This window comes from Myodes glareolus, chromosome 4 (assembly GCF_982192425.1).
Source record: "Myodes glareolus chromosome 4, mMyoGla1.1, whole genome shotgun sequence".
In the NCBI taxonomy this organism is placed as follows: domain Eukaryota; kingdom Metazoa; phylum Chordata; class Mammalia; order Rodentia; family Cricetidae; genus Myodes; species Myodes glareolus.
This window is the reverse complement of record NC_142029.1, coordinates 118,600,965-118,615,194: the sequence shown is the minus strand read 5'-3', so window position 1 is coordinate 118,615,194 and position 14,230 is coordinate 118,600,965. Positions and strand designations below refer to the sequence as shown.

General features: G+C 40.9%; 1 protein-coding gene and 1 pseudogene across 2 annotated transcripts in view; one reads left to right on the top strand and one right to left on the bottom strand.

The window, feature by feature from the left end:
• Positions 1-14,230, top strand: part of Pdgfd (platelet derived growth factor D) — a 216,450-nt gene that overhangs the window by 107,872 nt on the left and 94,348 nt on the right. The window lies entirely within an intron of this gene.
• On the bottom strand, positions 2,610-3,180 carry LOC125397081 (proteasome subunit alpha type-7 pseudogene; annotated as a pseudogene).

Sequence of the window (14,230 nt, the reverse complement as noted above, 5' to 3'; positions counted from 1 at the left end):
AGGCTTGACTCAGACTTAGAACTTCCCCTGAATTTTCTTACCACAATCAAGCCGTGTTCTCAACACCAGCATCAGCAGGGCAGAAGACTGAAACTATGACCCTACATGGGACATCACAAAGACATAAAAAGATTTTTAAAATACAGAGAGATGAAATGGAACACAATGTAATTTACCACTGGATGTTCTCAGGAATTCACCCCAAGCCCTTAGTCTCCCAAAATAATACTTTTAAAGATATTTTCGTAACAGATCCTTGCTAGTGAGTCAGACTGAGAAGAATCACTTCATTGCTTGCATTCCTGAAGCAACCACAGCCCAGATGTGTACATGGGTGGGTGCCATTGTCTGACCTTTTATTTTTAGTCTGCAGATAAGGAAAAAACTTTACTCATGTCTAGATTAATTACCACTCAAAATGCTTTCTTGGTGTGTTAAGATGTTTCTGTTGCAAGAAGTTGTTTAGGAAGTTCATCTTGATTTCAGCTTGGCCGCAGGTTCTTAATACAATGCAGATAAGCCCTCTAGCCCTAGAGGATATGGGAAAACAGGGCTCATAACCCAGGATTTCAGTGTGTTCCCCACAACTGATAAATCATGCAAGTGCCCACAATAAATTTAAGATATAATGAACTTGTTATCTTTTTATTGACATTCCTGTGTTTTTATACTATTTTCTTAGTTTTAGGAGTTGATGGAGGGAATCTCATGGTGGTGGAAGAGATAGAATATGTGGCAGTTCTATTAAAATGCATGAAAAAATGCTGATGGTAACCATTTCCTCAGCCTAGTATTCTTAGGATAAAATCATTTTTGGAAATTTGAATTTTAGTATACACACCCCATTGCCTATTTCCACAGGTGCTTGAAATATTTGTGTTTCTTTAAGTGTGTTCAAAGTGTAACACGTTAAAATTGCTACTGAGATTAATACTTGTGCTTCTCTATGTATTTTCTCATTCTTGTTGGACTAAAACTTTTAAAAAATATGTCTCCTTTTGTTACATTCTTATTTACCTGTATGTGCGTGTGTGCAAACACACATTCACACCACACCACACCTAAGAAGGTCAGAAAAAAAGTCACAGGAGTCTATTCTTTTTCTACCACTTGGGTCCTGGGAATTCAACTCAAGTCATCAGGTCAGAAGGCAGGTGCCCTTACCCACTAAGCCATTTTGGAAGCCAAAATATTTTCAATTTTCATTCAGAAACTACGAATAAATCATCGACAATACATTAGAAAACACTGAATGGAGAGACTTTGGTGGCACTATGTGGATTGTCTATTCAATGTGCCCCTTAGACTGCCTCAGTCACCTTAAACTTGCTAGGATAAAGCCAATGACATAGCTCTCCAGCCTAATATGTCTAGAAACAATGTCAAGAGGAGTTCAAGCATTAGATTGTAGAGCTGCATCTCTGCGGCCCACTGCATCTGCTCTTGTGCCTGCTGCAGGTAAACTGTCCTAAGAGCCTCTTCACCCTCTGTCTCCCAAGGCTCAGCGGGTGTTCACTCTTGTTTCATTCCTCTGTCTGCTCAGCTTAATGACATTTCTGTGCTGCTTTGCATTTGGTGAAAAACATGCGTACATTTCCTGGGTGTTTATCACAGCCATGTACAGAAGAGAATATTGTCACTACTTTGCAAATGAAAAATAAAAAAAGGCTCCTAGGTTACAGGATATTTTTTTACCAGTGACAAATACAGCGGAGCAAACTTCATTCGAACCCATTTCTTACTCCAGCACTTCATTGGTGAGGAGTGGGAATGGGCTAATTTATAGTTGTGGTGGTGGGCCTGAGTGGTAGTGGGTTGGTCAGCCTACCGGTTTTCCCTAATCTTCACCACCAGGGAGAGCTCTCGAGCATTGCCTCAGCTGTCTCACCCAGTGCAGCAGGCAGCAGGGGTGGGGGATTGTTCTCCAGCTCTAACATGCTTGGGCCTGGGCTCACCTGCACTCCACCACCAGGGCTAACTATACTGTTTTGGTAGGCAAGGTACAGCTCCCACCTCTCCTGATGCTGCAGCTGGTGCAAGACAGGACCAGCTTTTCAGGGCTCATGTCTCCAAGGCCAACTTTCCCACCTCCCACAATGAGCGCTGACTAATAAATATGTAGGAACTAATGGGTATACTGTGTGACTCACTGGGCCACACTACAGCTTCCACACTGAGATGTTTTGTTGGTTAGATTTTTTTGGTTATACTTTTAAATTTGGAGGTATTGAGGGTGGGGATTGCTAGGACGGAGGACGGAGGCGAGGGGACAAAGAGAGGAGCGGGATTAAGATGCATGATGTGAAATCACAATCAATACAAAGTTAGAAAAGAACACACGCATTTCTTCACACAGATTATGTGCATCCCTATTGTTTCTTCTCAAGCAGCGCTAGCTAATGTGACAAGTACCCAGGCATTTATTTCTTCTCCATGCTCAGGGCAAACATTTTTACACAATGTTCTTTACCATACTATATCAAGATCAATGCCATAATTTTGGACACTTTTTTAAAGCTAATAAATGTAGATGTTTACTGAGCCCCGGGATAAGTTGACACAGGTCCACAACACCAAAGTTGAACCTGCTGCAGCCAATGCTCTCTTGATCAAAATGTTCTCTCTTGTTTCTTCTCTTCATTTTCTTCTTTATCTTCTTTGATTTCAGCAACATCTCTATTTCTTCAGGATTTAGACTCTTAAGGGGTGATCCTACCTCATGACAGCAAGTTAAATATTTTGGCCCCCTGACTGGACCCCTTCAGGAAGTGCCTTAATCACTGCTTTGATAATCAGATCATCAGTGTCGTTCTTCTCTAAAAACTCACGCACTGACTTGGTTCCCAGACCAAGTCTTGGTGCCTAGACGATGGCCTTGGCCTTCCAGGCACAGTGTGTGCCCAGCGGGTCAGTCTGATAGAGTCTGGATGTGCCATCAAAGTAAAAACCCACAATGAGGGCAGAGATGTCAGATGGCTTCTGTCCGTTGCTTGTGTTTAGACTGCTTTGGACTGGCAGTGTATCTGACTGGATCCTTCCCAGTCAGCCAGTGACTCTGGCACACTACCCAGGCCCTGTTGATGGCACTGCATCAGCTGTGAGGCCTCCAGAGGCCATGCAGACATTCTAGTCCAAAGCACAGATCTTCTGTACTGTTCTTTCATTTTGTAGCTTGATCATTGATTTATTTTTTTTCCACAACAAGAACAGCACTGTCCCTTGACTGAACACTAGCCGTGGTGGAGACCTTTTTGACCAATCTTGTGTATAGTTTACATGGAGGAGGTTGCCTTGGGTGAGAAGACAGTGATGGTGAGGCTGTAACTCATCACTGCAGACCAACTTTTGACATTTTTATTCAGGATTAAATATGAATGATTTTTTTCAGCTTTGTGTTTTGTATTTATGTCTTTCATATTTCTTTCATTGTAATTTGTATTATCAAACATTTCAAAATTTAATTAAATCATTGATCTAGTTAAATTTAATAGTGTGGTATAATTGATGACTATAAGGAAAAAAATGTAATCAGTATTGAATTGTTTATTAGCCAGGTCATGTCACGCTGACCTCACCTATGCCAGGCACCATGTTATTCACTTGAGACTTAAAATCGAATCTATTTCATCAAGTCTGCATCAGATGCTGGGTGTGGAATCAAGTAAACATAATCTGACCATGTACAGATTCTTCTGGAAAACGGCTGAAAACTATGCCCTCCCCATACAGAATGCAAGTATAATGTGTATTTAAGGAACAGAAAAGGTTACAATGAACATAAAAAATGATGCCCACAAAAGGGAAGGTGGACAAACTGTTGAGAGTTGGAGAACGTGCATTTGACAGTCCTGGTGCAGGAAAGGGCATGGATGGTGCAGAGCTTTGTGGTAGAAGAATAGGCATATGGAGGAATCAATCCTTCCTGGCCTTTGGAGAAGAAAATGCCACCTAGCAGAGAAAAAACACTAACTAGTCAGCATTGTTCATGCTGTGCAGTAAAACAAGGAGGAGTAAAAGCCAGGCGATAGTAGTGCATTCCTTTAATCCCAGCACTTCTGAGGCTGAGGTAAGGGGAGCTTAGTGAGCTCAAGGTCAGCCTCATCTACAAAGTAATTTTCAGGACAGCCAGGAATATACAGAAAAACCCTGTCTTGAAAAACAAACAAGCAAAAAATATAAAGGAGTACTGGGATGATTTAATGATCTAAGACAGAGACACGGTGAGATGCATAAAATCGGAAGAAGCATTATCACAGCAGACCACACTAGAGTTATCACGGCCGACCACACTAGAGTTATCACGGCCGACCACACTAGAGTTATCACGGCCGACCACTCTAGAGTTATCACAGCAGACCACTCTAGAGTTATCACGGCCGACCACTCTAGAGTTATCACGGCCGACCACTCTAGAGTTATCACGGCCGACCACACTAGAGTTATCACAGCAGACCACACTAGAGTTATCACAGCAGACCACTCTAGAGTTATCACGGCCGACCACTCTAGAGTTATCACGGCCGACCACACTAGAGTTATCACGGCCGACCACTCTAGAGTTATCACGGCCGACCACACTAGAGTTATCACGGCCGACCACTCTAGAGTTATCACGGCCGACCACACTAGAGTTATCACGGCCGACCACACTAGAGTTATCACGGCCGACCACACTAGAGTTATCACAGCAGACCACACTAGAGTTATCACGGCCAACCACACTAGGGTTATCACGGCCGATCACACTAGAGGTATGAGAAGTAAATAGAGAGGAACATATGTCCGATTCTCATTTCTGTGGTTGTCGTAAAATATCCTAACAAAAAGCAATATGAGACAAAATAAAAGGGTTTATTTGGGCTCCAAATTGAGCTTGGCAGAGACAGTCTCATGACATCCACAGTCAAAAGTAAAGAGAAATGAATGTACACATGCTATCTGCTTCCTTGCCTAGCCAGGTCTCCTCACTCATACATTCATGGTCTAGCCTAAGGGATGGGCCAGCCAACAGTAGGCTAGGTCAATTAACAGTTGAGACAACTCCACAGTTGTGCACGAAGGCCAACATGACCATGACCCTCCCTCAGTGATTCTCGTAATGGAATGTTGACGTTTACAACTAATCATCTTCACATCCTATGACAGATGGAATGAGTGCAGGCTAGGAAAACAGACATGAGTGATGTGGCCATGGCTGACTGAAATTTAACCTGAATAGCAGGGTGGCAGAACAGCCTGGTACTATTCACAACAAACAGGACTGTGCAAGCTGGGCTGTACTCTCAGAGGCATCGCAGTGTGCAGAGATTTGCCAGCAAGTTTACCCTACACAAATTTAACTGAGTTTAACTGAGGTGAATATATCAAGCTTCAAAACAGCAATGATCTTGTTTACCTAAGGGAGTCATGACTAGCCTATTTTCTTCAGTACAGTGTGTGTGTGTGTGTGTGTGTGTGTGTGAGAGAGAGAGAGAGAGAGATAGAGAGAGAGAGAGAGGGAGAGAGAGAGAGAGAGAGCGCTTTGGTGTTGTGTATTCACATATCCATGCCTTGACTCCAGGATTTTCTGAGTTTCATTTGTTTACTTTTATTGAAAGGACCTATCATTTCCCATCAAGCATCAAGTCACAAGGAACAAAACAGCCTTTATTTGCCAAAGGTTTCAGTCTGAGAAGTGAGGGAAAAGGGAGAGAAATAGTATTTCAGGAGGAGTCAATATATGATGGCATATGATAAATTTTCCATCAGAATGCCTAAGAAATTTGTTTATCCTATCTTCATTCCAACCTTACAAAATAAATGTTAATCTCAGTTTCTTACATCTAAACATCTGCCTATGAAATAAACAAGCAAAAATCCTACTAATAATTATTCACCAGTTATAACAGTAATGACGTTTTTCTCTCTACACAGTAAAATGCTGCCATTGTACCTTACAAAACTGCATCTTCAGCCGTGCCATGAAATGGTCTGTAATATAACAGCAGACACCGACATTCTGTCAGTCACTAGTAGGTATTTTGAGATGCCAGCTCTTACAAAAATTATCACCTTGGTATATGTATTGAAATTCCTTTTTTTTTTGTTTGTTTCACTTTGCTTTCGTTTGGTTTGCAGTGCTCGAGCCTGGCTCAGAGTCCTGTGCGTGCCTGGCAAGTCTCTATTCCTGAACTGCATCTCAAGCCCTTGTGATAACAGAAAATGTGAGCAACATCCCCAGTATGAGTCTTTGCAAGGCATGTCACACTCTAACAATTCCCCTAGTAGAGGAAAAGAACAATATTTTTGCATTTTAATTATTGTTTATGGAACATTTCCATATGTGAGTGTGTGGGGTTCATGTAGTTTATTAATTAAAAGGACCTTTGGTGATGTGTTTTGAGGTCATTTGAAAAAAAAATGGTCACTAAAGGCATGGCAGTATTAGACGTTGTGGCCTTGTTGGAGGAACTGTGTGGATGTGGGTTTTGATGTCTCATATATGCTCAAGCCACACCCAGTGTCTCAGACCACTTCTTGTTGCATGCAAGTCAAAATGTGGGACATTGGGTCACTTCTCCAGCCCCTTGTCTGCCTGCGTGTCACCGTTTTCCACCTTGTCTGCCTGCGTGTCACCATGTCCCACCATGATTGTTGTGGACTGAAGTTCTGAAAATGTAAGCCAGCTCCAATGAAACGGTGTTTTCGTTATAAGAGTTGTTGTGGTCATGGTGTCATTTCACAGCGGTGGAAACCCTAACTAAGAAGCTGGTACCAGGGCCTGGGGTATTGCTGTGATAGGTCTGGCCTGGCTTTTGTCTGAAGGAATAGAGACTTTAGGAGTTTGGGTTACAAAAGCAGCAGAATACTTTCCAGTGCTGTTTAGTAGGGATATGGGAAACAGTGGTACTAGGAGTGACTGAAACTGTGAGCGACTGGTTAAAGAGGTCTCAAAGGAGAAGAAATTTACTATGTTGCCTAGAGACCATTCTTATGATACTTTGGTGAAGAAAGTGGCTACTTTTTGTCCTTGTCAGAAAAGTTTTCCTGAGGCTAAAGTGAAGAGTTTTGGATTAATTCCCTTGGCAGAGGAAATCTCAAAACAGCCTAGTGTAGACTCTGTCCTGTGGTTACTCCTATTAACTCTAATGAAGCAAACCGAGAAAGGAAATTTGTGGAGAAAACGAGCACCAGAAAGTGAAGTGGAGTTAAATCCTGTGTTTAAGAAGATGAACAGAGTAAGAAATGGAATAGAGGGAGCACTGACCTCAGGGCAAGACCCCACCCAGCTAAGTATCCAAATTGTAAAAGGAATTAAAGAAAAGCTTAAATCCAGATATGGTGGTGCACACCTTCAATGCCAGCACTCAGAAGACAGAGGCTGGCAGATCTCTGAGTCTGAGGTCAGCCTGGTCTAGAGATCCAATTTCAGGAATGAACAAAACCATAAAGTTGGTGAAGATGTAATTGAAAAAGGGGACCATGTTTCAGGTCCCACAAGTAGCAGAATTTAGCAGCTTAGGCCACATGGTTCTGGAGTTAATGATTGAAGAAACAATGATAGAATTTGCCTCCATGTCTGAAGAAAGCCACGGAAACCAGTCATGTGTCAGGGGTGTCCCTGAATGGAGGCCTAGAGAGGTCACTGTGGAAAGCTGTGAAGGTGAAACCTAGTTTGTCGTGGGCACCCCAAAGTGTTGGGAATGCCAAAGTCATGAGATACCTGCCAAGGAGAGCCGCTAACTGTGGAACCAGAACCAGAGAAAGAAGGGTTGCAGTCAGCAAAGCTGAGAGGAGTTGGAGGTTTGAAGAGTGTTTTGACATCAGACATGGAGATGCAGAGTTTGGAGTTTGCCCAGCTGGTTTTTGGTCTTGCTTTGGTCCAGTATTTCCTCACCATGTTCCCTTCCCATAATTTTGGAATGGTAATGAATATCCTGTGTCACTATATGTTGGGAGTATGTCATCTGCGGTTTGATTTTTATTTTCCAGGGGATTACAGCTAAGATATTGCATGAATCTCAGAAGGGACTTTGAACTTTAGATTTTTAAATAAGTTTGAGACTGTTATAGACTTTGGGGACTTTTGAAGTTGGACTGAATAAATTTTTGCATTATGATAAAGCTACAAGCTTTTAGGGGCCAGGGAATAGATGTAATCCATTTGAGAGAAAATAGCCCCCAAAGGGAGTGGCACTCTTAGGAGGTGTGACTTTTGTTGAAGTGGATGTGGCCTTGGAGGAAGTTTGTCATTGTGGAGGCAGGCTTTGAGGTCTTATATGCTCAATCCACACCTTGTCTACCTGTATGCCACCATGTCCCACTGTTTGTGAAAATGTAAATCACTCCAATTAAATGTTTTTTTCTTAATAAGAGTTGTTGTGGTCATGGTGTGTCTTCACAGCAATAGAAACCCTAAGACAGGTTGGTTAGAACTAGAGAAGGTAAGAGAAGAAGACTGACATTCAAGTGGCCTAATACTCCACTTATTAATACTCCAGTACAAAAATAATTAATTTCTAGGATTTATTTCTGTAAACTGGATGATGAAATACACAGGAAAGAGAGTCAAGTTATAATTAAGTAGTGTGCACTTTAGGTGTTTGTGTTGCTATAACAAAATAACAAGACAGCTTATGAAAAACAAACAGACATTTCATTTATTTCCTCATAGTTTTGGAAACCAGAAAGTCTAAGATCAGGGTACCAGCATGTCTGATATCTGGTGAATGCCATTCCCTGATGATGATGACACCTTGTCATCATGCCCTAAGTTGGTAGAAAATGCTAAGGGTATCTCTAGGTATTCCTTCATAGAGTCACTAATTTGGCCATGAGGATGCCACTCTTTTGACCTAAGTATCTCTCAGATGACTGTGCACTCTTATAAGATCAGCATGCAGCTTATGATTTCAACATACAACATTAAAGGGAACAAAAAATATCTCACTCTTGCACAGAGATTTTAGAGTATTGAAGAAATGAGTAAAGACTTCTTCACAGAACTTCTTCAGGGAACTAAGATTCCTTTGTAGTTGTGGCATGCTGTGGTGGGTAGCACTGCTGGTTTCATGGGATCTAGACTGTCCAGAATGCAAGCCTTTGGCATGGTCTCTAGAGGACTGTATAGGGTAACTTCACTGAGGTGGAAAGATCCACACTATGTGGCCTGTGTCATTCTCTGGACTGGGATCCTGATCTGAACACAAAGGATAAAGATAATTGAACGTGCAGTTAATCACACCCGTCTTCCGGCCTGTAAATGTAATGTGGCCAGCCAACCATCCTCCTGCTCTGGATATGGCCATGTCATTTTTACCCAGATGGAAAATATTTTCTTGAGCCAGGAGAAAACTTTCTTTTGGTTGTTTCTTATCAGGTCATGTCTTTTGTGACAGCAGAAGAAAATCTGCTAATAATGCTCCCGAAGCGGGTTTTCCTATTAACACCATATGGACCACCCCAGGAGGGAACAACAGACAAGGCAAATGCCTCATGACTCCTTCAGAGAGCTCTCTATTCACCCAAACTAAAGACACCTCTTACTTCGTATGTGACAAGCTCATCACCCTTATACTTGAAGTCACTGTTATCTTTGTCCTCAGTCCTTGCCAACTTTGATTAAGGAACAAAATAATTAGGTAGTTGAACATATGGTTCTGTTTCAATAGAGGAGAAGATCTCTTCTGTGGTCATGTCTGCTGTGGTCTGAATAGTGAACCACATTAGCCATGCTTTTATTTTCAAATAGGGGAATTTATTAAGTAAATAGAAAACCAATGTAAAGAACAAATACCAGGTAGCAGATTAGAGACAGAGAAGACAGCAAAACGTCATCAACTCCAGGGGTTGTACAGCATCACACAGAGGTGGCTGGGGTGCCTTGGCTCAGAAAGCAAACAAAAGTAGCATTATCAAATCTGGAATTCCGAAACATCCAGAAGAAATTGACTGGTGGAGTTAAAGCAATCAGCTTGAGAGCCTGGATGAGCCTTCCCTTCATGGCTGAACTACCCATGGTTGAACCTCCAGTTTCCCTTCCCCACATTTTGATTTTTTATTGGATTCCCAATAATAAACTCTGTTGCAGCTGTTCCCAAGGACACATTTTAACTCTTGGGCCTATTTGCTGTTCCTTGTCACAGAGTTAGGGTGTCCATCCCACCCCTGTGCAGAGTCTTAGGGCAGACCAGGGAAGGCCTTTTTTGCTCACACAGTTCTTTTTCCTATACATCAAAACAGCACTTGACAGTTTGTCAAAATGATAAATATTGTAGTGCAAAACCCCAGTAGGACTCACGCAAAAAGTTATTCTTGAAAGCTTACTTCTCTTTGAAAACTGATAAATCAAGAGAAAACATGTCTCTCCTGAGATTTTGGACACTGAAGCACAAATATGAAATCAGGAGAAAAAAACAGCTGGTATTCAATGTGGCGTTTCCATATGAACTCTTTATACACATCAAAGGATGCTGTGTGACTCTATTTTTAGGAAAAATTAAAAATAGAAACAGATGAATATCTAAATTAAACAACTATGCAAATTTTTCATGTGATATTGCAATTTGGTATAATGTTCTGTTCTGGAGAGTTATGGTATACTAACCCCTAGATAGTTTGAAATTTAGTCAGGTTCACACTTATAAGATCTCTATTTTATTCAGAATATTGTTTTTTTTAAGTCTAGCATAAAGACATACTTGCTAAAAAGCATGCTTTGGAATGTAGTGTTTTATTTAAGGAGAACGTTAAATCCGTGTATTTCTCATGAGCACAGGTGTTCTCGGCTGCTTGTCTGTCCTCCAGTGCAGAGACGCCGTGCCTCCTTCCCCCTACAGATTCCTCAATGGTTACCTGTAGCCCCTCAGTTTTCAAGTTGTTCTTTTTCCTAGATCAACTTCAGCTACGCAGCTACGTTCACACCTGAGACTCTAAGAGTGAACAGAATCACCTTTTGTTTCCTGCCAATCTAAGAAGAAAAAGAGAACCTTGTTGCATTCTCTGGCTTTACATAGCCTGGATTTCATGGCAATCTCAGAGGATCATTTTTGATAAGTCTAAACTGTATAATATGCTAGTAAAATGATAACTAGATACATTCATTTGTAACAGTGTGAGTCCAAATACAAGTCCTCACATGGAGACTCCAAGGTCTTTGAAGCCCTCCAGTATTGATTCAGAGCTTTAAGGAAGTATGGGTCCCCAAAATAATGAGTCGTCCTGAATTTTTAGTGAACATTTTAGTACTTAATGTTATTTTAAAGGCTAACACCTAAGCCTGGAGAATTTATCCACATTTCCCATTCATTACTCTATCGTTCTTGGCTGCTAGATACGACTAAGAATTATTTCTCCTTAAAATACACCAGCTTTTGACAAGCAGATTCTAAGCATTGTCACAATGTGAGATCTAATTTAGTCTCTCAGAAGTTGGAGAATTTTGTGACGAATTGAGATATTCCATGATTTCTACTGGCTTTGATTTTATTTTCTTATGTGGGCAGTGAATGTAGAGCATCAGTAACAAATCACAATAAAGTTACCTGTGTGCAGCATCCCAGCTTTGTGATCCCGTAAGCTACTTGATTCTTTACCAGCAAACATGGACACATCTTTGGGTGTATCTGCATCTTAAGTTTTATTACATCTTTATGATTTGTCTGTATCTCACCATGTCCCCTTATTCATAGAGACATTACAAATTGCAGTCAAATATCCAAGTATGTTATAGACATACATACTTTGCAACATTAAAATAATATCTGAGATTGAAATCAAATTAGCAACTGTCTTCTTACCATGACTAAATTGACACATATCAAGATGTAGCGGATATCGTGGGTGTGCTGTTCACGCAGGCCCAGGAAATGAAGACTCAGAGACACCTTGAGAATGAATTTAGTTTTAGCAGCTGCAGGGATCCCCAGTCATGGTAGACTGAGGCACTTTCCCTTAGCCATTCAGCTTTTTTATTTTTCTTGATATTTCCACTTTATTCTGTAGATTTCCATGTCTCAAAAGGACCAAAATGCAGTGCCAAAGACAAATACCTGATTCAGGAGGTACTGCATGGTTTTTCAGGTTTCTCCCTAACCAAGTTTTACATAGGCTTTGTATCCATGGGAAACTCTCAGATGGGATTTGCATAGGGCATCAAAAGGTATCTGTAACACAGGGATGGATTAGGGCTGGATGCTAACTCTGGAGCTAGGCCAGGTGTGGTATATACATAAATACTCACTGGAATAATCATGAACTTCTTTCCTGACTGGTCAATATCACACCAGAGTTTGCTGTGCTTCTCTAAACTGTTCTCCTTAGAATCATATATTCAATCCCTGTTCCTAGCTGATGCCATTGCATTAGAATGTTCTGGAACTTTAAGTGGTGGACAGTATGTCACTGGGACTCAGGCCTTCTGAGACCCTTCTGGTCTCTGGACCCTTTCGGTCTTCCTCTCTGTGCTTCCTGCCTGCTGGAAGGTGAACATTTCTCTACTGTCACATGATCGTGCCCCCATTTTCTTGCTCAGGGTCATGTGGCCAAGAGCTATATCCTCTGCAACTTTAAGCTGTGATTATTCTTTATTTCCTCATACTGTAATGAGAAATGTTACTAACATATCTTTATTCAATTGATGGATTCCACCTACAACATACCCTTGTTAAATGATTTCAGAAAAAAAATCTATTCTATACCCTGGCTTGCAGAACTATGAGCTTGTGTGTGCATATGTGTTTTTCTGTGTGTATGTGTGCTTATGTGTGCCTATGTGTGCATGTGCTTACATTTGCATATATGTAATGTCTGTGTGCATATGTATGTGTGTGTGCTGCGCAAATGTGCATGTGTATGTATTCAATTCTTCCAAAGTCATCATAAACAGAAAAATTTAATAGTATTACTTAATAGGACAGAGACAGGCAGAGATGAAGACTGTTTGCAGGAAGTGTTGATCCTGCAGCAATTTTTAATTAATCCATTACAGTGGGGATAGTAATGTGGATTCTCACTGTGCACACGTGCACGGTGCTAACCAAAGTTCCTTCATGAAGATTGCCCCACTTGCAGTCAGTGGCAGTGGTGGGAGGAAGTTTTCTCATTGATTGCAAGCTTTAGTGACTAAACAAACATTGGAAAGCAAAAGCATTGAATAGGTTCCCTGATGGTTTTTAACTCATATTGTTAAACTTTGATTATCCTCTTTCTCAGAGACTCCAACCCTGTACTTTTTAGGTTAGAAATTAAATGGTAGGAAATTATTTCCTTATGTTTAATTTCACCAATCCTGTCCTGTGTTTTAGTCTTTGCTCTGTAATTTACCTCTTCATCTTTAAATAAAGGACCCCTTGCCTTCCTTCATTTTATGCTCCTCATTTCCTGTTTCTTTTATACATTTGTGTCTGCATCAATACTCTGCACCGGGTCTTAACAGGCACCATCTTTCATGCTAGAACGTTTTTTATACTGTGTTTGTATTTGTTGAACAAGAGTGTGGACCTCTTTTTAAGTGGTTGAGTAATAACACTGAAGTAATGTTCTTGTAAAGCACAGAGCTGGGATTTTATTGGCCTAAGCTTAGAGCTCAAATAGTTTCTGGCACAGAGTGAGAGTCTGTGAAGAGTCAGTCCATCACCTGACTTCGTACCACAGAATAACAGAAAGCAATCAAGAACCCGACGAGTCTCCTCCAGCACAAAAGCACCCTTTTTTACTCTACCAGGCTCTTGTCTGCCTCTTGTGTTCATGCCATGACTTTCCAAGTGAACTGGGCCCTAATCATCATTCAACTACTTATAAATGAACCTGCAAGTAGTCTTCAATAGGAAGTACCCATTTCAGAATTGATATTAAAACCGGAAGAGCACACTCTCAGGACTAATCTGTTAGCATTTATAGTAAGTATGTGCACACAAATGCCAGCTCTCCAGGGTTACAAAGGAATTGAATTCCTTACAAAGAAAGTATTTAGTCTGCTTTATGTTCTTTTGATTAAATTGTCTCTTATTTTTTACTCTGTCTTCTGTTATCTGCCCCTCATTATCTCCAGCAACCATCCATCCGCATACCATTAAACTGATTTGTTCTGAGTGGCTCCATATGCCCTAACTGGCAAGACACAGAAGTTACGTGGTTGAATATGACAATTTAAAATCTGCAATATGATTTTCTTAACTCTCCCACCAAACTTTCAAGAAAAGTATAAAGTGCTTTTGAGTATTTAGTTTTTATCTTAGGTTCTCAGTTGGCT